The sequence below is a fragment of the Engystomops pustulosus genome, chromosome 3 (assembly GCF_040894005.1).
Source record: "Engystomops pustulosus chromosome 3, aEngPut4.maternal, whole genome shotgun sequence".
In the NCBI taxonomy this organism is placed as follows: domain Eukaryota; kingdom Metazoa; phylum Chordata; class Amphibia; order Anura; family Leptodactylidae; genus Engystomops; species Engystomops pustulosus.
Genome location: NC_092413.1, coordinates 32,183,396 through 32,210,367, shown reverse-complemented (window position 1 = coordinate 32,210,367; position 26,972 = coordinate 32,183,396). Strand labels below are relative to the sequence as shown.

Genomic DNA, 26,972 nt, shown 5'->3' with positions numbered 1-26,972 from the left:
CCGGAGCCTATTTTAGTTAGTGTTTTAAACCGCAGTATCGCGGTTTAAAACACTTTTTAAACTTTAAGGCCGGCGCAGGCAGGTACGCGCTCGGCGCTTACCATGTGCGCGGCTCTCATTCACTTCCTATGTAGCCGCGTGCACGGTAAGCGCCGAGCGCGTACCTGCCTGCGCCGGCTATAAAGTTTAAAAAGTGTTTTAAACCGCGATACCGCGGTTTAAAACACTACCTAAAATAGGCTCCGGCACCAGCTCACCCTGAGCTGGTGCTCGGTATTGCCATCGGAAACCTGCCACTTCAAATGGTAGGTTTCCTTTAAATCTAGACGTGGGTTTCCACAGGAGAATAAGGCCACAATCTAGTTCAATATTAATGGATCTAATCTATTTTAGCAACGACAATGGGGCAGAATTACTTACCCGGTCCTGTCGCGATCTCCCGGTGTGTTGTCCGACGAGGGTTTGGGTTTGCCGCGATTCACTAAGATCGTCGCTTCTGCGCCGGGGTCCACCGGAGTTCACCTGCTTCTTCCTGGTGCATGTAAGTGCTGATCTTGTGACACAATTCCGTTTTTAAATTCTGTGGTTTGTCCGAATACGATTTCTATCGTATGCAAGCCGGCGCCGATGTGCCACAATCCGATCACATGCGCCAAAAACCGGTGGCAATTCGGCACAAAATGGAAATAATTGTGAAACCCAACGAAAGTGCGGCGTTCAAGCCCTTAGTAAATGTGCCCCAATATGCCAGAATTGAGCTTTTCTTCAAGTACATGACCACCATAAATGGATAATGTCATCTCCCAGGGCATGGCAGAACATTCAGTTTGGACACCTATAGGTCATACTTAGAGATGAGCAGACCTGAACTACGCTCTATGTGACCCGGACATTTTTTGCCGGCCATGGCACCCAATCTAGCAAACTGATGCCCCTACCTACTAGTCATAGCTGTGATTGGCCGGGGGGGGGGGGCTGAATATGTAACTGAATCATATTGTCCCCTAAATTTACCAACATTTCCAAAAAAGAAAAGATTTTCAAGTGATTCTTAGACTCAGACCTTTAGAAGACAAATTTCTGCTGATTCAATTATTCTTCATTTAGTTTTAGATCTTTTTGTTAATGTCATGGTAGTTTTTTTTTTCCTGCCCTTTGAGTAACATGACAATTTAATTTTCTTCTGTCACACAATGCCCTTTTCTTGAATTCTCTGTCACGTATCTTTTTTTGTTCTGTCTTCCTTCTAATTCTTTATTTCTAAAGACATTTCAGATATCAAGGAGAAATATTCCAATGCCAAATATTTTGGTGATTTCAATCACAATTCTTTATATGACGTTATGACACAATGTTACAAGAGTTATCCACTCGCAATGACGCAGTCATAATTTGTGGGCTTCAATATGTCAACAATGTGAAAGCTTGAAGGTTTCTATCTATTTAGGGTATTTAGACACTTCATATTTATATAATTAATGAGGATTTTCACCTGGAAAAACACCATTATAATGTCCAACTCTTAGGCTCCTTGTACACAGTTGTGTGCTCACCTGGGCCGTAACTCAGGCATTCTTTTACAAAACTGCCTCTGGGCAGTCAAAATTGACCCATATCCGGACAGGTGAGAAAATAAAATAAAACATCACTTTTATTCGAGATATTAAAAATAATTACACTAAATTTCAAACTGATGTGGCATGAACCACTGGGTGCACGGGACAAGAGGTGAGTTAAGAACACAATTTTAACTAGGTCACAGGCAGTTGCAGGTAGTCAATGATGAAATGTATGAGATAGGGAACACAATGCTGGGTCTATGCCCACCTAAATTAACTGCTGTAAGTCCACTATTGGCCAAATATCGTGGACTATACTACGCAGCGCTACCAGCTAGGGTAATGCAGCTTTTGTGTAAACTCAAGCCCTGTATTAAAGCCCTAGACCAGGTGGACTGGAGTGTTGCCTCTACTGCCCCAGCAGGGGCCGCTATGGCAGCAAGGCTATATTGTAGTATTTACTGCATAGGTATCCTAGCCCTATAGTCAGCGATTCATAAGCTGGAAAGTCTGGAATGGATCTATATGTCCCTATCACAGTTGATGCAAGAATGATTGTTGCCACTGCCTGCTACTGACTAAGCCACATTGCAGATTAAAATTTGCCAAACATTAGCCCCCCGACATGTTTCGCCGGTACAACTGGCTTCATCAGGGGTTTGGGCTAATTGCTAATCGCGGCTCTGTCACGCAGGGTATATAACAATAAAGCCCCTCCCAGCAGGACCAGATTCGGCCTATAGGCGTGGATTACTCACAAAGAGGGAATGCATCCCAATAGGGCCATAGGTGATGGGCATTACGAGTGACCAATTAGGTATGCAAAAGAAGATGATGAGTGCTACCAGTAGGAAACAAGGGGAGTGTTAACCATTCTATTCTCCAATAGTGGCTAATTATGCCGTCATGCCCACCAGTCAGCTGACTGTGGGAATCAGCTGACTGCCGGCCCGAAGGAGCTCCGCGCATGACCACGGACTTCGTGCAGAAAACAACACTGTACTGTACAGGTGCGCATGACAGTGGACTTAGTGCAAATTTCGCCAGTGCATCCATGAGATGTGTAACTCAGGCATAGCACATGTCCGGGTGGTGGAGGAAAAGGGGTGAATGCTCTTAATCCGTGCCCTCTCCATAGAAAGCTTAGAGGGAGCTGCAGTAACCAGCAAAATATAGGACACATCCCATATTATGCATGGTGGCCGCCTGGCCAGGCATCTGGTCAAAAATTGTGCGAACAGGTCACAGCCTCCATTATGGTTACGGATGACATAATGGTTACAAAGATGACATAAATGGGTCCATCATATTCCACCTATAATTCCATAGGATTGATCCATGAGAAGGCAAAATGAAACTCTTACACAGTGTTGGAATGTGGTGTGATGGGCCTTCCAGATGTGGTGGTATGATGGGCCTTCCAGATGTGGTGGTATGATGGGCCTTCCAGCTGTGGTGTTATGATGGGCCTTCCAGATGTGGTGGTATGATGGGCCTTCCAGCTGTGGTGTTATGATGGGCCTTCCAGATGTGGTGGTATGATGGGCCTTCCAGCTGTGGTGTTATGATGGGCCTTCCAGATGTGGTGGTATGATGGGCCTTCCAGATGTGGTGGTATGATGGGCCTTCCAGATGTGGTGGTATGATGGGCCTTCCAGATGTGGTGGTATAATGGGCCTTCCAGCTGTGGTGTTATGATGGGCCTTCCAGATGTGGTGGTATGATGGGCCTTCCAGATGTGGTGGTCTTGAGGGCCCAACTTCAATGCAGGAAATCTACATGTAGAATGTGTCACCAATAAGGTCTACTTCATAACATTTGTAAAAGGATTAGAGAACGTATGGGCTTATTTACTAAGGGTACCGTGGCCGCATTTCCGTTGGGTTTTCCGCCTTTAGGGGATCGCGCCGCCGGGACAGGCATTTAAAAGGGGATTGTGTCGCACGTGATCGGATTGTGACGCAATCACAGCAGCATTCATGCCATACAAATCAGGGGGCGGCCGGGCGATCCGATGGATTCAGACAGACTGCGGAATTTAACTTAAAAATTGTGTCGCAATCTAAGCACTTACATACACCGGGAAAAAGATGGTGAACTCCGGCGGACCTGATCGGGGAAGCAACACATGCAGGATATCGGGCACAAGATCTTTGTGAATCGTATCAAAGTGCATCATTATCAGACACTCGGGAATTCCTGTGGCCGGGTAAGTAAATGTGCCCCATAGTGTCTAGGAGTTGCTCTATTTACTTCTACAAGGCAGATGCTCACCAGCATGCACCCAATGTCAGGGAGGAATTCCTTTCCATCTTCAACAGTCATAATTTATCCGTTCATCATCATCAAATCCAAAAAAGATGGAAGACATCAAAGCTTCTCTTCAACTTTTCTAGTGTATTGTAATCTATCCATTCCCCTGCTTATGTTGGTCTCATTCCTTTGCGTATATTCTGGTTCAGCAATGCCCTTTTTATAGAATGGGGCCCAAATTGTGCACAGTATTCCATGAATCCATTCTATTTCTGGGCAAAATTTCAATGTTTGATTCCCTTTTTTTCTCACTGCGTTTTTCACATTATGCATATCTATATCTGATCCATGGAATTGGTCCTTAAAAAGTCTAGAAAAGTCTAGAAAAGCCCCTTAAAAATATTATATTACAAGTTAGAGCTGATTTTAGGAGATAAGACATTGATCCAGCAATGTATTAATTGATTGAAGTTGAAAATACATTTTTCAACCTAATATAATTCTGTCCACCTCATATAAATTGTTGTCTAAGTTTTGGGGTGGAACCACCTTTCTTTTACATGTAAAAGCAGGAGAAAAGATACAAAAAGTAACATTTGTGTGATATTATATGCCATTTTGTCTTTTATTTTTCAGCTGAAGCCATTGCAAATAAATTACAGGCGGTCCCCTACTTAAGGACAGCTAACTTACTGACGACCCCTAGTTAAAGACGGACCTCTCTGCCCTCTGTGACCTCTGGTGAAGCTTTCTGAATGCTTTACTATAGTCCCAGGCTGAATGATCAGCTGTAAGGTGTCTGTACTGAAGCTTTATTGATAATCCTTGGTCCCATTACAGCAAAAATTTTGAAAATTCAATTGTCACTGAGGCAAAAAAAAATTTGGCTGAAGCTACAATTATAAAATATACCAGTTCCAACATACAAATTCAACTTAAGAACAAACCTAACCTAAGAAGAACCTATCTCGTATGTAACCTGGGGAATGCCTTTATTTCCTGGGCAACTTCCTGGGCATGCGCGCAATGGAAATCGGGGGGCGTGGCTGAATGAAAACCCGACGGATTCGGAAAAAACGCCGCATTTAAAAAAAAAATTGTGTCGCGAAAATTTCACTCACCTTCATCCAGGATAGGCCGGTGTATTTCGAGGCATTCCAGCGGACTTCAGCGCAGCAGCGCCACCTGGTGGACGGCGGAGGAACTACCATCATAAATCCCGGCCGGACCCGAATCCAGCGCAGAGAATGCGCCGTTGGATCGCGAATGGGCCGGGTAAGTAAATCTGCCCCATTACTTCCACATACACAGGAGCTGTTTGAACTGTCCAGACAAGAGCTGTATGACTCATACACAGCAGCTGGGAGATCGTGCAGTGATTGATTACTTCTGCCTGTCAGGAACAACACAGTGATGACCTATTCTTGGCTTATGCTGAAGCAGTGTATAACGAGGGGGAGAAGAAGCGCAGGGGCAGCCACAGGAGCGACATAGTCTCATTATCATAATTTTATAATTGTTTTTTCAGCAAAACCACTCCTTTAAATCACTGTAACCATAAAACATTACAGCTGTAGATCTGTGGATAGGTTTTAAAAGCTATTTCATATAAAATTCTAAGCTTCTTGTTCTCTACTGGGATCACTGGAGGTACAGAAAGCCAAATATTAATAAAATTAAATAGGAGGAATAACGCAGATTGTCAAGGAGAATAAAAAGCTGATTTTGCAGCCATAAAACTTTAACAATTAACATAGAAGTAAATATTTTCTTTTTTTGTAGACTTTTCCATCTCAGGGATTGCACAAACTATAGGTATATGGCAAGACTGTTTTTGCCATCACTAGTAGGAGCTGTCAATGGAGTTTTTCTGAAACCAACTTTTTTTTACTCTAGTCATCCACAAAAGTACAAAAATATAAAGATGATAGTAATAATAATTCCTTTATTTATATAGCGCACACATATTACGCAGCGCTGCGCAGAGTTTGCAAAATCGGTCACTGTCCCCAATGGGGCTCACAATCTAATCATCCTACCAGTATGTTTTTGGAGTGTGGGAGGAAACCGGAGGAAACCCATACAAAAGCAGAGATAACATACAAACTCTTTGTAGACGATGTCCCCAGCAATTCAAGGTTGTAATGCTAATATAATGGTTGGCCCAAAATAAGGAAAAAATGCAACTAGGCTCCAAAATATGGCAGGAAGAGTAGATTTCTGGATTTTATCTAGGACCCATAACATGCTAGTTTTACTTTTAAGAAATGCATCCCGTTTCCTATGAATCAATTGTTCTATAAGCAGCCATGACAACTCTGTAAGTAGTGCAGGAGGCTACTATGCTGCAAACAGGAAAAACATTCTGATGACAAGGAGATTATCTGTCCCGGGGTCATGTCTAGTGATGAGCAAACCCGAACCACAATATTTGGCTGTATTCTGAATATTGGCGGTTCGGGTCCGTGGACATGAACACGGACTTCAGCCAAACGTTCATTGGTAACACTGATTTATCATGCTTTGTTTTGCTGTTTGATTCTTTTTTTTTAATTTGTGGATAATAATATGGAGGGAGTTTAACCATGCTAAAATACAGATACAAGGGTTGAGTCCTCACACTTCTGTGCTCTGTGCACTGAAGTGAAATGTAGACCCTCCCCTTTGCTTTGAGTCACTGCTGTACTATTAAACTAGAAGCTTCCTATTTACCTCAGAGCAGTAGGGGCAATGGAGCAGCACATGACACTAAAAGAGGCTACAATCCTTAAATACAGAACATTTTTATCAAAGTCCTGCCGCTACTAACAACATACACAAAGGTAGGGATACACAGATCCCTACTTAATATTCAATTTAGGAATTCTGATACTTTGTTTTGGTCATCTACAGTAACTTCCATTATATTTTACACATACTATAGACGACGTTAAGGAATATGGGGATAATGTATATGGGATATGATATTCCTGGTGATTTATTTAGTGTAATTCATAGAATACCCTTCGGTTATGTAGCAGTCCAATTCTTTTAATGACCGCAGCAATCTATAAGCGTGTAAGATCATGTTACATTAGCTGGTAACAGGGGATGATTAGAATTTTTATAATTATATCCAATCTATAATTTAATTGATATTATTACAATTTCCAGGAGCATTTCACAATATAAACCGGCATGATGATATGCTACAGTATGTGCATAACAAGTATTATATACATATAGAAGGACGTTTAGGGACATTTGACTAACATTTCTGCACTAACAGTATGGTAATGTATGTGTTACATAGCTTTTTATCAGATTTTCTGATATTACTTCCAATAGAGTAAAATATTGCACATAGTATTGCTGTTTTCATATAGTGCAGTACTGGTCCATGCTCAATATATTATATATATGGGAACTTGTCATCAGGATTTCACATTTTCACCTAATGACAGGTTCCCATCACCTTTTTAATACTAATTCCCAATCTGTTTATATAATTAACATTATTGATTCTACTCACTTGGCTAGTCGATGAACGTATACAGAGTCAACATCATTATCTGCTCTTACAACTCTAATTCCTGCTCCCTCCTTTCCTGCCATTCCTGCAAACATGAGCTGACCCTGTGCTCCAAGCAAATCTCTGCAAGCTGATGTTTACATACAGTAGCCCCCCTGTCTCATTAGCATAAATTTACATTGATTTTAGAAGGAAGGAGGACATGGATAACAAATATAAGAAGATTACCACAGTTATGGTGCCTGAATCTATGAGTAAGTGTCCCTATCATGATGGATTTTGATGGTAGATTTTTCTTTTAAAAGAAATTGGAGCCACGACAACCCCTTTAAGTACATTTTAGTATTTCAGCTCTGCAGGCCAAGAAAATAATGATTTCTTCTTAGAGACATAAATGTTTATTCCAGTTACAAGCAGACCTTTGCACTTTTATCTTATAAACGTCTACAGCTGGTAAAAAGTTTCTTGAAATGATGAATAACGAAAGATTTAACTTTTCAGAAAGAAGCTTTTATATGCGATAACCTTTCATTGCACCATTTACATGTAATGTATGCACCAATAAGTTCTTTGTTTTTAGCTCTATAGATTTCATCAATATTCATGAACATTAGTTTATCTTTTTTTCCATAAAAAAGACAACTTTTACATATTTTTATTTCTTTTTAATGCTTCTCTTTTATGCTATCTTTTAGATGCTTAATTGTATATTTACATCGATTTCCTTTCTTAGTTCTAACTCCCTTGCAGAAAAATCTAAGTTTTCACAATAGAACTGAAAATAAAATAGAAGGCTAAAAAGAATAAAGCAATATTTTACTATAACATTTTTTCGTGTAAGCGCAGATGTATCTAAAAGAAGTGAGACCCCATTGAAAATATGTCTCCTTGCGCATAAGCATCCAGAAGCTATATGTGGAAGGTAAGGCCGCATTTACACGACCGTAATGGGAACGTATTTATGGCCGAAAGCTTGCGGCCATGCATACATCCACCATGGACGGCAAAGGCCGCACAGAGTGACATGGTGCTTTACACGGACGACACCATATCGCTCTGTACACGGGGAAAAGATAGGACATGTTCTATCATTCCCCATGTGCTTGGCCGTATCCCCTGGTCACCCCTCCTCCTCTCCATCGTGCCAGACATATGCCGCCTGGCTACGGCCCAGTTTGTGTAAATTCGGCCTAAGGATACACTTCTCTGCCATGACACTTGTAACCATTGAGCTTGTTGCCTTCTGTATATTTACCTTATCTACTACATTATGAAGGTCACATTGAGAGTCCATATAGACTTTCAGTTTCCTTCATGGCTCGGGTCCTGGAAACCAGACCTCTTGCTATTTGACCCTTATGCCCAAGGGAAGATGAAACAACCTGGGATGTATGAAACTTATGGCCCTCCCCCAAATCTTTTTCAATGTTGGACGCGAACTGCCTACATATAGTAACAGAAGAACCAAATTTGTTGGGCTTTCAATTCTGCTGTTGAGGACTTTCATTGACCTTCATGGGGCCTAGAAGGTCTCCTTTGTATTCCATGTGTATCAAGAAGCTACACCGATGTCTTCAGGCCAGAGGAGCCCTCTCTCTTCATTATCAAACTTGATGGGTAATTGAGTGACCACAAACCCCTAGAAACTTTAACCCTTCACCCAACACACCCATAGTATAACCATCTACTGCTTATCCCCCATCCTATGAAGGTGTTATACATTTCATATTTTGTAACAAGGGCCTTCATTTTAATAAACTGCAACCTAAGTGTATGGCGTTCAAAACGCATGGAAGCACAGTGAGCCATAAAGTGGCTTCATGGCCCTTCAAACAGCTATTTGGCAGGGTGCCAACAGTGCCAAATTTTATACTGAGAACAGCATTCTCCTATGAAATCCTCATACACCTGTTCCTGCTCTCAATACACATGTACACAAGAGCAATTCCAAGGACCTTTGAGGGACCAAAGGTCCTGAAACCTCAGATTGAAAGCAGTAGAAGGGACACATCCTCCATTCCCCAAGAAGCTGATTCTAGTACCAGATGTAGGAAGTGATTCCAGACTTGTAAAAGCTATAATATTCATACAGCCCAGGGGCCATGGCAGTCTTAATCCTGCCCTAACTATACTATATATAGGTGATAGTCAATGAAAGCATTAAACCCTTATTTCCCACACAAAGACAGTAAGGAATTGATATCTTCGATGAATGTGGTCTAATATGAGGCCATCAGATCCATGCAGGGTACATGTACATTTTATAAATGGATTTACCAGAGTGCAGCAGCTGGCACAGGCTGGGGGCATCGCAGCGCACGTTCCCTTGTGACACTAACTCAACCTTTCCAGAGTCAGGAAAAAGCTTATCACACAATTCAGAGGAAAAGGCTTTGAGAGCACATTTTATACTGATTCAGGTTTTTGCCTGCTAACCTAAAAAAAAAAAAATCCACTCCAGCTATAGACACAGGTCACCCATGAAATAGCAGCACAGAGTATATAGAGAATATATATAAAATCATATAGACTGAATGGGGACCTAACCATCATTTCAGGGACTGTACTGTACGTACATTACAATTACTATTCACTAGGCCTGCATTCATTTTTTGTCAGTTGTTTACGTTAAATCATTATTTATAACCTTTACAATTTTGAAGGAAATCTACAATCAAAATCCATCATGATAAACCAGGGACACTTACTCATAGATCCAGGCACCGGGACTGTGGTAAACTTCTTATATTTATTATCCATGGCCTTCTTCCTTCTAAAAATCAACTTTTAAAATTCTGGTATTGAGCCAGAAGGGCTCCATCAGAGCCAATAATTATAAAGTTGTGATAATGAGGCTCCTGTAGCTTCCCCAGCACTTCTCCTCTTACCCTAATTACCTTAATTATGCACTGCCTCAGCCTTGTCCTGCCCAGCATAAGCCAAAAATAGTCATCACTGTGTTGTCCCTAGCAGGCACAAGTAATCAACCTCTGCACCATCCCCCAGCTGCTGTGTCATCCAGCTCAGGTTGATTAGTCCTGTCTGGACAGTATTTATGTAGGCAGCCTGCATGCAACCCAGCTTCCCAAGGTCCTAAATTTTATAATTGTTTTTTGAGCAAAACCAATCAGCTCGGGGATTAGACAAGATATGTTTCTGTGTCAGTGTCGCTATAGCATTCTCAAGGTATGTTTGGCTCACAATGCTTAAAAACAAATTTTAGATTTCCTTTAATGTGGTACGCCCAGGGTTAAATCTGCTATTATTGGGCTCCCTAATCAATTCATGAGCAGGAAAGGGAAAAAAACCTGCTTCTGCACCTCCACCACCTGTACCATCCATCACCTGTATTAGCTGTTCTGGCACTGAAAAATGGTAGCAGCTCCCATTTATTTCACTTCAGTTCAAATCCTTGAACTCCAAAGTGAGCTTAGGGTGGTAAATTTAAAGGGCACCTTGTTTAAGTGCTCTTCAACTATACCCTGTGCATTACTTAGACCGTCATAGATTGAAGTGGTTTTATCTAGCAATTGAATACTTTCAATACTTTACAGGCGGTCCCTGGGTCACATACAAGATAGGTTCTTTAGGTTTGTTCTTAAGTTGAATTTGTATGTAAGTCAGAACTGTATATTTTATAATTGTAACCCCAGCCAAATTTTTTTGGTCTTTGTGACAACATAGCAAGTCGAGGGGAGGGGGCGTGGCCTCCTTGGGCTGACATCATTACAGGCCCTTTAGCCTCCTGAGTCTGAATCCAACAGATCATCCCTTTCTCAGCATTCAAAAAAATGTCATGTGACCAGGGTAACATCATCTTAGGTCCTTTAGCCTCTTACCATTAGGAAACTGTACCCCATGCACATATCTGATTAATGAAATCACAGCAGCCTGCATTGACTTCTACTCCTCTCCATGTTTATACAGACATGTTGTGATTTCATTGATCAGATATATGCATGGTATACAGTTTGCTATGGTTAAGAGGCTAAAGGACGTATGATTATGTCAGTCTGAGGAGACCACGCCCCCCTCAACTCATTATAGATATCCCTGGATACCAGGTAAAATGATAAAGTTGATCATATGGGGATCTGAGAGAAACTTTTTTTAGCTAAAAGAAGGTTGTCAGTTAGTTACTAGGGCTCTATGGGAACCTGCCACTAGCTGTATCTGTGAAAATTGTGGTGACAGGTTCCTTTTAATTGTCAACCATCTCATTGTATTATCAAAGAAAAAAAACTTCTAAACTCGTTCTGTGCTCTGCTATCAATTGCATGATGCCTCAGCACTGCAGCAATAGAACATCAAGAGACTTTCATATCATTTCATACCATGTAGCTTCATCATACAGGAAGACCAATACCTGAGATGAGATGGTGACTACCTTGAGTCGACAGGAATTTGTGATAAAAAACAATAACAATATTGAGAGGATAGAAAAAAGTCTGGAATGTCCCTTTAAGGACTGTCAACTGAATTGTGTCCCATCTCATAGTATTATGAAAAAACTTCTAAACTGAAAAATATTCTCTCTTTTTAAGCACTGTGACGCCTTCAGATACACAATTCTGTGATGGCTCTTTTGTAATAAATCTTATCTTAGGAGACAGATCAGTTTTTGTAATGCTCAGCTCTGTAATCACTATACACAGGAGACATGGAGCTAAATAAGAAGCCTTTAGCTTCTTGAAGCTGGCAGCGGGAGGGGAGCATAAGAGTTAACGTTCTGAACTCTATTTTCAGGGTATTTGGGAAAAGAATACTTTATAATCTGCACAGTGTGAACAGGAGGATATTCACATTAAATGATCCAATGTTTGAACTTAGAAACCAAAAAGTTTAAAGTTCAACATTTCTATAGAACAACACAATGGGGCTCGTTTACTTACCCAGTCCAGACGCGATCCAGTGAGGCGTTCTAGGACGAGGATTCAGGTCTGCCGGGATTCACTAAGGTCCATGCGTCCGATGTCCACCAGGTGACGCTGCTGCGCCGAGGTCCGCCGGAATTCACCTTCTTCTCCTCGGTGCATGTAAGTGCGTGTCAAGTGACACAAATTCTTTTTTAAATTCCGCGGTTAATCCAAATCCGTCTGGTTTTCCGATGGCCACACACCCGATTTCTGTCGCATGCCGGTGTCCGAGACCTTGCATGTGTCGCTTCCCCGCTGAGGTCCGCTTGAGTTCACCTTCTTTTTCCCGGTGCTTGTAAGTGCGTGTCTTTCGACTCAATTTGAATTTTAAATCCCACGCGTAGTTCGAATCCATCGGGTTGACGGCCATTCCCCCTGATTTGCGTTGCATGAAAGTTTGCGCAAAACTCCGTTTGCGTGTGCCAAAAACTCCTGTTAAATGCGGCACAACACGGAAACCGCTGGGAAACCTGACGAAAATGCGGTCCGCGGACCCTTAGTAAATCAGCCCCATGGACTCATCCCTGGGGGTTCTAGGTATTTCTGGCAGAAGAACTTCAGAGACACAGAACAGAGCTTATACAGCTCCCAAAAAATTTTTCCAGGCCTGCAGATGTGGCCACCCTTTTTTTGCTTCACCCTGCTGAGGGGTATGGAAGAGGCCTAAATCTGTACTGTGCTACTGTGACATCCACAGCTAGGTCACAACTAAGCTAGCCTCTCACATGGTTCACATCTGCCACCATACAGTTTTAGGCACCTGTGGGAATGTTGCATAAATACTCTCCTCTTTTAGGCCAGAGCTAAAAGGATCCGGTCATTTGGCACTATTAGACCATACTAGGTACAGGAGGTGCGGGCAGGTGATCGAGAATGTGCGGAGGGCATCCATCTATGTATCCTAATCTAAAATAATTGACCAAAAAGAATGGGGGACATGTATCATAAGTCTGGCTTTGTCCATCTGTTTTTGGGACTTTTTTTGGCTTTCCTGCTGGTCAGAGGTATCTTAGTGGTTTCTCCTTATTGATACATTTGGCGTTTGGTCGTTAGTGAAAATGCTACTCTGTGAAACAAAAGTCGCAAAAAGTCTCCAAAAGTCGCAATCAGTTCCAAGCTATTTTCCATGCCTGGTCAGGGGCAGCCGTAGATTTGGGACTTTTTAAAAAAGTCGCAACTTTCACCTTTAGATTCAGGTGATAACTCAGGGAACACTGCAGAAAAACAACGGCAAACTTTGTAAGGAGCTACTTTTAGGCGCAAAAAAGTCACAAATGATGCAATTTATCTCCTGTTAGGAGCTGGTTGGAATATATTTATTGGTAAGGGATTGTGGGATCCTTTCTGGCATATGTCAGGGGCCAATAATTGATCATGCACTAAGGTGCTTTAGTCTCTGTGTTGTTAAAAATGCCGGACTAACAGCTTTTCTTGCCTTTGAGGGCCATGACATATTATTTTAATGGATTTAGTTTACATTCATTAAACATATAATACCGGACATTGTTTTAAAAAGCGTCAGCATTCTCTGAAAGTCTAAGAAAACCGCAAAGGAAAACAAAATGCTAAAACTCAAATTCCCTATCCCCAGTAACAGTGTACACCTGGCAAGAAAACCGAGGAACATCCAGTATGAACCCGCTACACCCCTGGCGCTGTCATCCTGAGAAATTCCAGCATACACCAAAACCCAAAGATTTTAATTTTTTGCCAAGTACGTTGTAGCTCAGTACAGACAACAAGACCTGAAAAGTTTCTCGAATCAGGGGGAGTTGGTAGAGGAGGTGGGAAGGTGGTGCAGTGCCTCCCAATCATTGCTCTCTGTGTTACTAATCTGTTCTCATTTTTGTAGCCCCGTAATAGTTTCCATATAATTAGCAATAAAAGTGTACAAACAATTCATAACATGCTTAATGCTTACTACTATACTGTACCTTTTTTTAAGGGAAACGACCTTTGGAAAAACGTGGACAGAGTTGAAACAATTTAACTTTACAGAATTGAAGTACAATGATTTATACATCAGAAAACTGACATACAAGTCCTGAAACAGCCTCAAACAGCCAGGCACTGTGATTATTATCCCCTTTATACCAACTCCACGCAGAGGCGGCATGGAGGGGCGTGAAGGAGAGCGTCGCTGTGGGACCCTGGGCAAAACTGAAAGTGGGGCCCCAAAATCAAACTATTTTATAAACAGTCACTGTCAGTAACAGGCTCCTTTACCCCTGCACAATGATAACACTTCGTGGTTTACACACAGTAGTAGGTAAGTATCTGTAATATGGGACTGTAGGAGAAAACAAGCAGCACACCAGAATCAAAAGAAATATGGGTACTTTATTCAACCAAGTGCTGCATTTCGGATCATATCCAGATTGCTTTTTAGAATATATATTATATATATATAATATATATATATATATATATATATATATATATATATATACAGTATATATATATATATATATATATATATATATATATATATATATACAGTATATATATATATATATATATATACATAAGCATATTTATATACCTATAAACATAAACATACAGGGGCACATTTACTTACCCAATCCTGTCGCGATCCATGAGGTGCGTCGTCCGACGAGGATGTGATGTCCGGCGCAATTCACTAAGATCATGCGCCCGATATCCTGCATGTGTCGCTTCCCCCACTGAGGTCTGCTGGAGTTCACCTTCTTCTTCCCAGTGCATGTAAGTGCATGTCTTGCTGGTGCATGTAAGTGCTTGGGCTTGCAACACAATTTGAATTTTAAATCGCGCGCTCAGTCCGAATCAGTCGGGTTTTTTCCGACGGCCACGCCCCCCGATTTGTGTTGCATGAAAGTCGTTGCGATTGCGCCAAAATCCGATTGCATGCGCCAAAAACCCCTGTTGAATGTGGCGCAAATCGGAACTAGTCGGATGGAAATTAGTTAGACACTCTTAAACACATTTTTACACCCCTGTACACATATGCACACATATACAGCATATACACATCAGAGATACACACACACATATACAACATATACACATCACAGATACACAAACATACAGCATATATATATTACATATTTGTATGCTATGGCTGCTACCACTGTAGTTACGTCCCTGGTTATCTTGTGGATAGGGGATAATATTCTGGTCACTGTGGGTCTGATCACTGGGACACCCACCAATCACGGGAACGCTAGTCCCACTCCCACTAATTGATGGATTGTGTACTACCACTCTGTTTGGGAGTGTCAGAAATTGCTGAGTACAACGCTCAGCTATCTCCAGCACTCCCACTCACTGGCTATGAGAGGGCAGTGCATGGCTAAGCATTGTGTTCTACACAACTCGGTGCAATCCCTTTAATCAAGTTTTAGAGCACAGAATACCCTGTACAGTCTAGTTGACAAAAATGTAAATTTGCTATAATCAAAGCAGACAAGTTATAGCAAACATGTTATATAAATTTCAGGCTCTTACTGTGATTGACGACAATTTATACAGATCTGGAGACATCAGGCCATGAACAAAGCGTTCAGAATGTGCTGACAAAGAGGCAATGAGGCTGCCAAGAAAGAAGCCGGCTCTAGAGGAAGACCATTAACCGTACGGAAACTTTCTATATAACATTCAATCAATGTGGAGATTCACTTTTACTTTATTGTCACAAACATTAATTGTTTCGGTTACTTCCAATAACCTTGTAATGCTCCAGCTTTATAAGACAGGTTTTAATAGGCTGTTACAAAGTGATGTGTTATGAATATATTAATAATAATAATTCTTTATTTATATAGCGCACACAGATTACGCAGCGCTGCACAGAACTTGCCAAATCAGTCCCTGTCCCCAATCTAATCAACCTACCAGTATGTTTTGGAGTGTGGGAGGAAACCAACGCAAACACAGAGATCCCGTCATCATCAGTGTCTACCAGCCCATCAATGACCTAACATTGACAGCTCGCTCCCGCCTCTGTTGAGCTCTTTATTGAACGTTGGCGTGTCGACGTGGGGTACACACTGGACCAAGGTAAGTATAAGTTATTTATTCTTTATAAATTGGCTGTGGCCCATAGGAAAGTAAGGAATACCGTAAATCCAGAAATCCAAAACTATGTATGTAGAAAGAATTAAAGGGGATATTCAAGATTCAAAAAACATGACTGCTTTCTTCTGGAAACAGCTTCACACCTCTCTGCAGGACACATTTGGTACTACAGCGTAGTCATAGTCACTAAACTGGTGCCGAGATGCAAAACCAGTGAAAAAAATGACAAGCAGTCATGGTTTTCCAACCCGGCATACCCCTTTCATATTATAATAACAATAATAATAATAATATTTATTTGGTTTTCAGAAATAAATAGCATAAGTAAATTTGTAATATATGCAAATATATAAGTTCTTCTTTCTCTACTTACCAGACTTCCCTCCTGCTGGGGGATAAAAGTCTTCAGATCACTGCTGAATTCCATCTGTAACAAAGCAAGTGCCAAGAGATGTCTATGAAGAGGGGAGGAAAAGGTGGAGACAAGTGAGGTGAAAGTAGAGGGACACGGGGACACGTGTCCAGTAAGATTTCTATCTCACCCTACATGAACAAAAGGTTAATAAATCCAGAAATCCTGAAACTTAATTTGTGCCCCCTCCCCCTTACAAAGATCTCTAAGTAACCTGATCTGTCTGTGACTTGTAAATAGATTAGCAGATCTGAATGGCAAAATTTTAGTTCATACGAACTTTGGGTAGAAGTTAGGGTTTGGGTCAGCCTCAAACCCCCTCGCTATTAATATCCATGGTGCTTCCAACACTTGTGGACATCAATTGTTTCAATGCCACCAGAAAAGTCGGTTTCAACATTTAAATTGATCTGGCATATTTTAGGGAGGGTGGCACTCCCTAAAGACATCATAGGGGGCAGAGATCCTCACCAGATCAATGTGCCAGATCAATTCAAATGTTGCCGCCGACTGTGCTGGTGGCATTGAAACAGTTGACGCCAACGAGCAGTGCAAGCACCATGGGTGATACTGGCGAGGGGGTTTGAGGCAGAGCTGAACCCTGACTTCTAATTAAGTCTGGCGTAACTACAGTGGTAGCAGCTGCTATGGGGCCCACAGTGTCACGGGGCCCCGTCAGCCAACCTAACACTAAAGAATGGAGGATGTGCACCATTATATGCATATTTTGCTGCACAATGTACAATAATAATAATAATAATAATATGTATATAACATATATGTGATGTATATATGCTGTGTGAGTATGGTTTTTATATATGCTGTACGTATGTATATGGCACTATATGTGGGTGCATATGCTCTATATGTTGTGTGTAAGAGTGTATAAATGTGTGTATGAGTGAAGAACTGTATGTTTATGTAAATATATGTGTGTGTATACATATGAGTGCATAATAGGCATATTTTAATACAGGAAGGGGGGCCCCATTCAGAAGTCTGCTATAGGGCCCAGTCTTTCCTAGTTACGCACCTGAAGTCTGGGATAGGGTTCGGGGAACCCACACCAGCAAAGTTCACCGATCCTCTCTAAAATGATGGTGAGCAGTACCACATTGCACCATTGAATTAAAATCCTCCATCGACTAAATAGTATTTCAGGTTTTACTGGGGGGGGGCACTGTCCTGGTCCAAGTTCCACTTCCCGAACCAGGACCAGGACCATGCCCTCCAGTAAAACCTGCCGGATTTTTAAGTTCGGGTCTGGACAAACACGTACTTAAGTGGGTCCGCTAATCCCTACTGGTAAAATCTTCTAACTTGTAAAGAGGGATATATGCAGTTTAGCTGGTGGGTGTAAAAAAATAAGCATTGACAAATATAATCATAAAAGACACAGCAGGACCCACTGGGAGTGAACTAATTCCATCAATTCAGTAGTTTGGTGATGTGTAACACAAGGTCATTGATTTACTCCCATATTTACACAGCACACACACAGAGTGGATAAATATCTGATATTCTCCAGCATCTGCCGCTTAATTGTTTCTGCAACAGCAGATTCCAGAGCGATTTGCAATTATTAACCCAAAGTCAGGACTTAACAAGAAAGACCAACACATCGGAGCAAAGCACCGGATCAAGTGTATATGAAAACAGATTAGAGAGATTAGCAGGAAACTTATTGTGCAGTCATCAGAGAAAATACAGCAAAATTTCTCTGCTCATCCTCCTATTAACTTTCTATCTATTGTGACATTATACTTTTAACCCACAACCTCCAATTGCAAAAACATATTTTTTAGCCTACATATATTTTTTTTACTGTACAATGCTTCAGGGTCTATTATTCAACAGTATGTGACATAAGTGTGTAAATACTTTCTGTATCATGACAAATTGGGATTTTTACAGTCACTATCCTCTAAAATCCTGTGACATCAGTAGGTTATCACGAGCTTGTAACATTACTCTTTTGTTTTCTCTTTATTGTGATGTCACAGTTTAGCATATCCCTAGATTGTGACATCATTGGCCCACCTTGGCCCAATGTTTGTCTGATTTTGCACTGAAAGGAACATGCAAAGTGCTTACACATGTATTTGCAACAACCCTGCCGATGCAAAGAGTGGGTAGTTGTTGCGAATAGCGCCATATTAGGAGCTGCCTAGGGAGACTGGCCACCTCGCTTGGAGATCTCCGAAAGTGGGGAACTTTGTAATTGGAGCTGGAACCACTGCCCAGGAGGGCAAGAGTTAACATATCCATAGTCTGTAACCAATGATATGCTGTTTTGTTATTGTAAAGCAAGCTGGAAGCTGATTGGAGAGTTTTGCTACCTCACTATATAAAGCCCTTTATGGGCGGTAGCACAGGGAAGACCCAACATGTCCTTGACAATGGCGTAACCTGACGTTGATGGGCCCCAGTGCAAAGTCTGTTCATACTACTAGTCTTCTCATTTGGGAAAGTGAGACCTTATGGGCCGCCAAAGTCTCTTGGGCCGTTTGCGACGCATCCTCTGCACCCCCTCAAGTTACACGGTCCTTGGTCTGAGTCAGTCAGTGTTCAGTGTCAGTGTCAGTGTTCAATTGGAGTAGGCAGAGAAGAGTGCAGCACAAGGCAGTGTTACACTAGCAGAGGTGTCTCAGGCCGCCTGCCTGACACCTATAGCCAGTCAGGAGACTAGGCTAGAGCAGAGGTCCACAGCTCGGACTCGGTTCCATCTTACCCAGCCCAGCCTGAAGCTACTACCAGGCTGTGAGCAATCCTTCCTGCTGTCCAGCCTGCTGATCCTGCTACTGATGTTAGGCCATTGCGTGCTGTTCACGTTCTAATAAAAAAACAGGAGTTGATTTGCACAACTTTCCTCTATGTGATCATAGCACCAGAAAAAAAAATAGTATACACTTCCGAAGCAGTGCAGGGGACGCAGATTCATGAGGACCATGCGCCAGTTTTGATGGATCTGGCGCACTCTGCACACTGTGTGTATTATCCCTGTACTGTGACATCACTGGGGGTATTATCCATGTATTGTGACATCACTGTGTGGTTTAGCCCTGTACTGTGATATCAATATGTGGATTATCCCTATAATGTAACATCACTCTGTGCATTATCCCTGTACTTTGACAACACTGGGGCACAGGTGCACCAGCTTTCTGTCAGACTTTGTGGGGCACATTTACTTACCCGTTCCTGCGGAGTTCACGAAAGTGCATTATGTGACGTTAATGCCCTCTGCCGTGATTCACTATGATCGTGCGCCCGATTTCCTGCATTTTTGCTTCCCTGCTCAGGTCCGAGTTAACCTTCTTCTTCTTGGTGTATGTACGTGCATTGTCTTGCAACACAAATTGAATCTTAAATCCTGGGCTCAGTCCGAATGAGTCTGATCGACCAATGGACCAGCCCCCCACCCCTGATTTCTGTTGCATTAAATCAAGCTTCTGCGCCAAAATCCGATCACGTGCGACACAGTCCCCAGTTAAATACCTGTCCCAGCGGCGCAAATCCAGAAAATTATGAAAATCCAACAAAAGTGCGATCTCCGGACCCTTAGTAAATTAGCTCCTGTGTGTTCTTTCTAGTGCAAACGGCTTGCAATTATTTATTTAATACCGTATGTGTTGCACGTGGCCCTTGTGTGTCCTGGCTGCAGTAATCATAATTCCTGTTCAACAGGTCTTAGACCAATGCACAGAGCACAAGAAGACAAGCGCCCACCATTATTACATGGAACTGGGCCTGTACAGTACACATCTCTGGTCTGGTCCCACAGCTCCTAAATACATGCCTACATCCAATATCATGATCACACTCACATATATTGCACAATTCAGACCACTCTGGTTTTTACTACTCTGGGGACACTGTAGCCCTGTTCCTTGTATTACTTAGTATGGTCTGCCTAGTACAATACCAAAAGTGTGATCCAGACAAATCCAGTGGGATAAGCTGGCAATGTGGACTGCATCAAGGAACTGACCGGTTGGAAAGGAGGTAGTCATTCGAAAATACATATTGATTTCGCAAGAGATTTATGATTTTTCATCGATGAGTAACATACGGCCAATTCATCAACAAAAAGCTATTATTAATAATGTATTTGCATTAAACAGTGGAGCACTTTGCTGATCTTTTTTTTTCATAAGGAAGATGAAACCACTGATCGATATGACCCAATTTCCAAAAGAAGATTGGGATTGAGCTGTTGTAGAGGAAGAGCTAAAAAAATAAAATAAAAGTGTTAAGGAGGACTCCTCACTACCTTCATCTAATTTTTTAAAAATGTTGCTCCACTGATTTTTTCTAAAGTGTAAGTTTTGGTACCCTAATGCTAATCTCTCACTCTACTGTCTAATGGGCACTACAGAACTATCAGTACCATACCAAGACTGCAATACCTGACAGTACAGTACATCAGCCATGTTTTCTGAGCCTGTACAACAACCAGGGGCGTCGCTAGGTCAAAATATCCGGGGCCCGTGCCCCAAATGTCCCGGTGTCCAGTCGCATTTCCTCAGCACTGTAGTGGAGAACAGAGCCGCCGGCTCCGTTCTCCACTACAGGGAGCAGGAGACGCGATCTCACAGCGTCTCCTGCTGCAAGCAGCTCACTACGGCTGCCGGGAGCAGGAGACGCCAGGTGATGACGTCACCACACCTCAGTGCTGCGAGAAGACAGATGGAAGAGAGAGAGAAGACTTGGGTGAGTATGTTTGTTTTTTTTAATGATACAGTGGAGGGGGAGAGGGCACATTGAGGAGACTGTGGCGACCACTGTGGCGACCATTACAGGAGGCTAAGAGGACCTGGGAAGGGGGGCTGTGGGGGACATTACTTGCAGCCGGAGGAATTACTGGGGCCTATGAGAACATGGGGGCTGCAGATATCATTACAGGGATTTTTTTTTGGGGGGGGGGGGGGCTGTGGGGTACATTACTTGACGCTGGGGGCATTAAAGGAGGGCTATGAGGACATGGGGGACTTAGGAGGACATTACTTATGGCTGGGGGGAACTTTTTAGAGGGGGCTGTGGGGGACATTGCAGGGGGCTGAGGGGAACATTACAAGGGGCTGCAGGGGACCTTACAGTAGTCTGCAGAGAACCTTTCAGGTGGCTGCGGGCAACCTTACAGGGGGCTGTGGGGGATATTATAGGGGGCTTTAGGGGACATTTCAGGGGGCATTACAGTGGGCTGTGGGGGACATTACAGGGGGCTAGAGGACATGGGAGCTGTGGGGGACCTCCTTTGTGGCCGGGGGCTTTACTTGTGGCTGAGGGGAACTGTTTAGTTGGGGCTGTGGAGGACACTGGGGGGTCTGTGGGGGACCTTACAAGGGGCTGAGGGGGACATTACTGGTGGCAATAGCATTGTCCAGAATGGTGAGGACACTTTTGTGTCACCATGCCGCCGCTGGAAAACAAATCTTTCCAGTAATAAAGGCCAGGCTGCATGGCTTCTTATGGACAGGGAAGGATTGAGGAGCCCTCACCCCCCTCCAGCAGTCCTGGCAAAGCATACATGTGTGTGCGAAAGGGGCCTTATACTGAAGGAGAGAAAGTGTTAGGGGTAGCAGCAGGATAACACTGTTTGGGGACCAAGATGTAAGGACAATAAAGAACATAAGATGTCTGAGTGGTGAACTTCACAGGGAGGACATGTGGCTGAAGAGGAGACCTGGTGATGCCGGGCCTAATGGAGAAGATAGAGTGAAAGGACACGTCACCTTGTGGTAGATGTAAAAGGTAGGGATTTCTTCTGTGTTTTCTGTAGCTGTATATGTTATGTACAGTTGTTATTAGCACAACCACATGTGAAGTAGGTTATGTACATGAGTGAATACTACTGAAAATTTTGTTACATATGCATTGGGGCCCTTCTGCGCCCTTCTGCTCCCTTCTGCGACCCTAGCAACACCCCTGGCAACAACTGTTACATGTAAGGGCTATTTGGAGCAATAAACCCTCCACAAGTACTTATGGACTGTGGTTCTGTGTCCCAAATTGCCACAACACTTATACTTACCTCAATCTGTCGCTCTGGTTGCCCGCTTCCCCCTTAGTAATGTAGCCCAGCACCCAACCCTTTAGTAATGCAGCCCAGTACTCCCTTTCTGTGGGCCCCAATGCAGGTAGCAGGATAGGGCCCTAGGCCTAGGCCTCACCTAGCCTAACCTTCCCATTGTACCAATCCGGAGTGTGCCAATCCGTCAAACAGATGTGATAAAAACCCATCTTGCTGTCCATCTTCAACTGATAGTAACTTCCAATAAGGTGCTTTTTATATATTATACAAAGTGCAGCCAAAACTTCAGTATTTATGAGTTTTTGTTCCTCCTTTCTTCTCTTCATGTTTGGTGAGTGGGTGGCTCAGACTTGTGCATTACATATATTAGTGTAGAAATGAATAAGTATATATAGATATATATCACGCAGAAAAATAAGAACCCTCTCTTTGTAATTTAATGGTTTAGTGGGGCATTTTCAAGGGAAACAGCTGGCTGATTGTTAATATTACTGGCGGGATACTTCAGTAATAGTCTCCGAGTCCTTCACCCATTAAAATCACAGCTGGGCTATTATGTAAGAAGATCATTGCCTTCGCTTCACTTCAATGTATCCCTGTTGAAAAGCTATATAAAAGCATTATGTTACCTGCTGCCTGCTACACTTCAATAAGACTCAGGCACCCGGCCTTGTTCTATGATTTCCACTAAGAGAGATAACATCATACCGCTAATTTACATATTGAGTGCATGCAGGAGCTTATAAATCTCACATTTCTCATTTAATAGGTAAAATAATACTGTATCACCTTCCATAATTGCAAATATACATACTGGTCTAAATGAGTCTGTAATGCATGGAAAGTTTGCATTGAGGGTCTATACAGTAAGTCCCCGTGGCTTATGTATATTAGCTGTTAATCTGTATGTAGTGAAGTCCTTACTTGTCGACTGTTCCTACAAATGCATGCTTGGAAAAATCCCATCCCAAAGTGGATAGCCCACCCAGTTTAGAGCTGGTACTTGTTCATACTGGGTATTATTTTCCCAACTTTAAAGTTGGAACTTATGTGGGTTCCCTTCATTGATAGCTAGCCACTATGGCAAATGAGAGAGGCGGAACAGTGTTTGGTCCCTTGCCAACATAGACCGAAAACATCTGCGTGTCCGGCCTCTTTAATAAGTACAGTATATCACTGCAGGAGTCTTAAAAAAGACCACAGTATATGATCACATTGAAACATTCAGTTACATTTGGATGTAAATGAGACTTAAAGGATTATTCCCATCTGGACTTTCACATTTAATTTTACTCATCTGCCATAGAGATACATTTCTTCAATTGGATGTGAAGAAATTAGCTGTGTGAAGATAATTTCCCATAAATTTATCTATGTTGTTCATTAGAAACCAGATAGTAGTCCTTGGATACGACCACCACCATACTTTGGCAGCAGTGGCCAAGCGTGTCTCTGACCTCCTGGCTTTCATTACCACAGGACGGCTGAAGGACATGCAGTAACTCCTAGACATTTCATATGCAAAATAATTAGTTCATTTGTGCAATCACTCCAGAAGAGGTGGTGGTATCTAAGGACAACAATCTCATTTCTAGGGGACCATATGGCTACATTTATGGTAAACTATCTTTACACAGGTACATTTTTTAATAACATCCAATTAAAGAAATGTATATATATATATATATATATATATATATATATATATATATGACAGATGAATTAAATTAAATGTGAATGTCCAGGTGAGAAACTTAATGTTTTTCAGGGGCAATTAAACCATTATACAACAAGGCCCCATTAGGAATAGGAGCCCATTGCCACCATGAACACATTTATCATCTTTAGTAATTTCACCCTTATCTGTTCCATTTTCAACTGGAGGGCATTGTTAAACCAAAGAAGGGGTGGTTATCAACATTTTTGTCCTATTGCAAAGAAGGTTGGCTCCTGTTGTAGACATAGATGAGACTGTTTATGAGAATGTGGAGGGAGACATGTTGGAGCTCTTGGGATACAACCAGAAGAGTTTAAAAAACTTGTAGCTTTTTAAAAAACATACAGTATAAAACAAACTTTGTATTACAGCTTATGAAATAAAATCTCCATATATGTGAATGGAGAGAAAGGGGTGCAGGCTCTGCACTCACTCACAACCTCAATTTCCTCAAAAACCTTCGTGGTAACGGACTACTGTACTGTTCGACAACTGTGCCCAGAAAAGAAGTAGGATGAATAGGTTTTGGATCAGTAGTTCAAAGTCTTGCATCAAGTAGGGGTTGAAGGTTCACAATCTAGGCTCAGGTACAGGTTTGGGGTTCCCGGATCAGGCTGGGGTTCAGGGTTTCAGATCAGGCAGGATACAAGCTCAGATATAGGTTTGGGGTTTCAGATCAGGTTGCAATTCAAGGTTCTGGATGAGATAGGATACAGGTTTGGGTTTTCAGATCAAACTGGGGTACAGGGTACAGGTAAAAGGCCCCATACAGGGTTCTGGATCAGGTTGGGGGGTTCAAGATTATGGATCAGGCAGGTTCCAAGCTCAAGTACAGATTCAGGGTTCTGTATGAGACTTGGGTGTTAGGTTCTGGATCAGGAAGGATCCAGAACAGGTTTTAGGTTAGCAAAACACAATTAGATAGTAGAACTACAACTCACAGGAGAAAGTATAACCAGCCCTAAGTAAACTGAGGATTGGATATTTAAGATTGGCTCAGCCATTCATTTGCAAACCATCTGTCAATCACAGCTCCAGCAGAGAAACCCTGAGTGTGTAAAACAAGCTCAGAAATCTGCAGCCACAATCTTTACAGAGGGTTTCGACAATATTTCTAGTTGTTTTTCTATCTGTAATAACTCCCAAACTGACTGATACTTCTGGGCTGTGGAGTAGATTCTCTTCCACTTTATCATGCATATGAGCGACAGCATAAAATCCAGTCTCCACAGATCAGCTCTGAGTACTACAGCCTGAGAGAAAAAAAAATCCAGTCCAAAACACAAGGCATGTAAAGACAGGAACAGTTTTCGGGCACACGTATCGTATTGCTGAATTTTGCAATGTCTGTTGAAGGTTAGGTGTATGCTATAACATAAGATCAAGTGCTGATGTAGTATTTTATTTTATGTCCAGACATTAAAAGGGTTTTACCACAATTGACATTTATCATCTATTCATAAGGTTATAAATCTGTGGAGGCCACACCAATGGGACCCTGAGCAGCCTGGCGCACGGAGCATTACGAGGATATCCAGCATGGAGCGGGAAGAAGAAGAAGAGCCATGACTGAAATTTGTATTATATTGTCTTGTCTGGTATCATTATTTCATGTCTTCTCTAGGAATCTCCATTACTACTTTTTCATCTAATTAGTGGCCTCCATTGTTATTCCTATTCTGCACTAAGGGTGTTATTAATTTTTGTGTAATATGGGGTCTGCATTATTATTTTTTTATGCCTTGGGGTCTTTTTTTTCCCGCTATCTGGTCTTCATTACTATTGCATGGTCCAGGGTCTTTATTAATAGTAATTATCCGGTTTGGTGTCAAAATGATTAATTGTTTCATTTGGAGTGGGGGTATCAACATTAAAGGGAACCTACCACTACATATCTACCTATAAAGGTAGATAGGGTGGTAGGTGGACCTATAGGACGTGAGGATAGCCCTTTTAAGGGCTAATCCTCACATCCCTGCAATCTTTAGCAAACTTTTATTCAGTATATATGTAAATATCCGTACGCGGCTACGCGGTAGCCTTCTTTTTCCGCCAACCAAAATCTACGGCGCGCCGCTCGTCGTAGCTCTCATCCGATGATGCTGCCGTCTGCGCATGCACAGTGGCTCCAGGTTCGGATCAATGACCACGCAGCCGCAGGCCCGCTGTTCTGCGCATGCGCAGACTTAAGAATCATCTGACGAGGTTTTTGGTAAGCGGAACAAAAAGGCTACCGGGGCGTGGAGTAGCCATGACGTGTGGCCTCAGCTCCGGCTACTCCACGGCCCAGTAGCCGCGTATAGAAATTTACATATATACTGAATAAAAGTTTGCTAAAGATATCAGGTACGTGAGGATTAGCCCTTAAAAGGTCCACCTACCAACCTATCTACCTTTATAGGTAAATATGTGGTGGTAGGTTCCCTTTAAGATTCATTGTTTGGTCTGAGGTCTACATTGTAATTCATTTTTTGTTTTGGGGTCTTTGTTATTTATTATCTGTCTAAAGTCTTG

The 26,972-nt window shown here is 42.2% G+C and overlaps 1 long non-coding RNA gene across 1 annotated transcript; it reads left to right on the top strand.

Moving 5' to 3' along the window:
- The first annotated feature begins 15,718 nt into the window (after positions 1-15,718).
- On the top strand, positions 15,719-26,018 carry LOC140120441 (uncharacterized). The gene is made up of 3 exons (XR_011853792.1): positions 15,719-15,851; positions 16,043-16,277; positions 25,923-26,018. It is a non-coding gene; the product is annotated as an uncharacterized lncRNA (long non-coding RNA).
- Positions 26,019-26,972: the final 954 nt, after the last annotated feature.